We start from the raw sequence: 3117 nt of genomic DNA, 5'->3' as shown, positions 1-3117 counted from the left end.
TTCACGCCTGCAGAAGGGTTAAGTGAGCCAATGCAGCCTTAGCTTACCACAACGTGGTATAAACAAGAGGCTAATCAGAATTGGAGTGTGCTATTTCCGTGTGCTTAGACTTCTGCTTTCTGCTTCATGTTAGTTTAAACTAATGAAAAATAAGCTAATCGCACCTACTCCCTGCATGGCATAGCCCTGCCTCAGTGCATGTTGGAACAATGCAGCAAATTGTTTAGTTTTTCTCTCACTGCCAGTTTCTTTTCTTGAGGTCAAAGCATTTGGGTCAAGACCTCAGACAGGCCTATTTAGCCCTTCTGGCTGCAAAACATTGCTATCTAAACCACCCCATCTTAATCACACAAAGTCAGACCAAATTTTGCAAGGCTGACAATTTGGTTTCTATGTTCTTCTTAGTAACAAATCTGTCTGTTAGAGGGAAGGGAGGTATGACTGATGACTTGACACCAAATAAAACAGCCTTGAAAATTTTAGGAACAAATCCTTTCTGCTTGACTATGCTAAATACTGTGTTTATGTTCATTTTGTTCAATGGTTCTTAGCAGTGTACTATGTAACAGTATACCAAATCAGGGTATACTGGTTTTTTCCTTCTGTCTACCTGATTATTTAGCTGCCTGCTAGCGACACTGTGCACTTGTTGTTTGCACTAGGTTTTTTAAAGTTGTGCTTTATGCAAAAAAAAAGTGGATGTTGCAGGTGGCAGGTAATGATCAGTAAGGAAGAGAAGGGAGGTTTGCTGCATCTCGAGTAAACTTCTCCCATTCAGTTTAAGACCCAGGATTGGAATAGAACTTCAAACTGTAGTTGCCAAAAAGTTCTTTCCCAGTCAGAGCACCAATTGGAAAAAGCTACAAGCTAAATTCAACCCTAAAGCAAATGTCTTCTCTGAACTGGAGACAAGGAGAAATTGGCTGAGAGTTGGATAAAAGACCACTTTGGCCACCTCAGCCTTTCTTGCTCTGAAGGGTGGGAGTATAATTTGCTCTGCCACCGAATAAAGCTGAAGAGGGGAAAGCCTATGTACTCTAGCAAACAGGATAGCACATAACAAGATAATTATGAAATAATGCTAAACAGTGGAGCTGTTACTCAGGCAGAATCCTGGCCTGAACAAAGGTAATAAAAGTAATCCATAGACTAAAGAGGGGGCCAAGATTTAAAACTGATGCATTAAATTTAAAAGCCAAGTCAATGCAATCCAAGAGACCTTGCTTTGAATAATGAGGCTCAGGCCTGCTTCGTGTTTTTGGACACTATCATAACGGTATATTATATGTCCACGGCCAGGGTGAGAATCCAGGCAACTGTCCTTAGGCCCAAAACATGTACAAGTCACATAAACAGATTTGGGTTACAGATTTGTCTGGTTTGACAGGACTTTGGTTGTACCCAGCTGACAGCTGATGAAAGCAAGCACAATTGTGAAAGGAATAGTAAGGAGAGACAATGTCTAGGGTTACAGTAAATGCATTTAAACTAGAATCACATAAAGTAAAAGTCCCTTCCTGCTAAGGTCTACAAAGACAGTGAAAACTGGATATAGCAATTATTAGAAAATGTGAAGTACTTCAGATTAGGACTGCGAAAACATAACCTTGAGATATTATCTTTTTTAGGAATGATATTATCATGGTCCTTCATTTAAAATGTCAGCTTAATGCTCAATAACAATGAAGAAGGCGAATCGAACGATAGGGCAAATGCTTCGAAGAGACCCACTGAGGGTCACTAAATAAACCAAATCAGCCTCTCTGAAGATGAAAATCAGTGGAAGCTGGGAAAACACATGGGAGAAATACCATACATGCTTGACCTGCTGTTACTCTTCTCTGCATACCTGCTTATCCACACTGCTGGGAACAGGTTACTGTGTTAAATGGAGCCTTGGTCTGGACTAGAATGGTTTACTTGGACACACTGGGCTTGTTCTTTACTGGACCTTCCCTCTGCCCAACCTATTCAGTTGGAACAGTGTTGCTGGTGCCCGTGGATTTTGAAGCGCTGACTCAAAGCAGCCTTTTTTCTTTGCAGAAGCTCTACAGAAGCTGCTCTGCAGATATCCAGGAGTCTGGGCCTTGCCTTGCAGAGATTTCAGTCAAAGCCCAAGCAGACAGCCCAGGAAAGTGGAATGACACTGGACTTTTGAGATACAAGTCTTCCTGCTTCACTGAAAGCAGGATAGCTGGGGTAGATCTCTTAGCAGAAACCAAATAAGACTTTGTAGATGATCTCAGGACCTCTGCTATACACAGGCAAGTGCCTGCACAGTTTTCCTGGCTGGTGCATAGACTCTCTCTTGCTCTTTTGAGACAGCTACTTCATTTTTTTTTTTTTTTGGCAGTGCTCCTGACGCTGACTCAAAATGACAAGTCACAAGATTTTAATTTTTCTTTTGTGGGTGCATGGTTGGAACGTGTGTCTCAAGTAGTTTTTGCGTAGCCAATGTTCTGAGGGGAAACAGCCATGATAGCTAATGTTTTGGAAAGTTGTGCTGTCACTTCCACTTTGCCCCACCATGTTGTTCTCGGTGGGAAGGGAATTTTACTTGAAGTGGTTCAAGTTTACCATGTATACTCCAGACACTGTTTCGCCATTTCATTCCCTGTGTAATTCTTGTGCCTCCTAGAAAGAGCTTTATTACCAACTCCATCTGTTCTGAGAACTGCTTTCCTTTCAAACAGCCGAAGCCTGTGGGATGAGAAACTACATCTAAGCGAAATGGTATCAGTGCTGGCAGTGGGAATTCTGTTTTGGCAGGTTGCTTAGCTGGCCAATAAGTGTGTTGCTTTATCTGCCTGATTGAAGGCTTTGACCATGGAGACAAGCAGCTCAAAAATGCCTGTAAAGAAAGCTCTTTACTTAGAGGGGTAGAGGCTTCATATATCTAAAGCACTCTTCACTTTGGATGCTTCTGCAGCATTAACGAGTGAAAAAGCCTCTTGTTCCTTATCAAGAAGATTATATCATCACTAATATAATTGGGAAGAGTAAAAGACACAAAGATAGCAGTCTAGTAATCAGAAAAATCTTTTACATCAATGTCTGTAACTTCTTTGATTGGCTGATACAGGACTGTGGATATAACTATATCAGCAAATCACACCC

The sequence above is a fragment of the Leptosomus discolor genome, chromosome 8, assembly GCF_034619465.1.
Source record: "Leptosomus discolor isolate bLepDis1 chromosome 8, bLepDis1.hap2, whole genome shotgun sequence".
Classification (NCBI taxonomy): Eukaryota; Metazoa; Chordata; class Aves; order Leptosomiformes; family Leptosomidae; genus Leptosomus; species Leptosomus discolor.
This window is presented reverse-complemented; position numbering follows the sequence as displayed.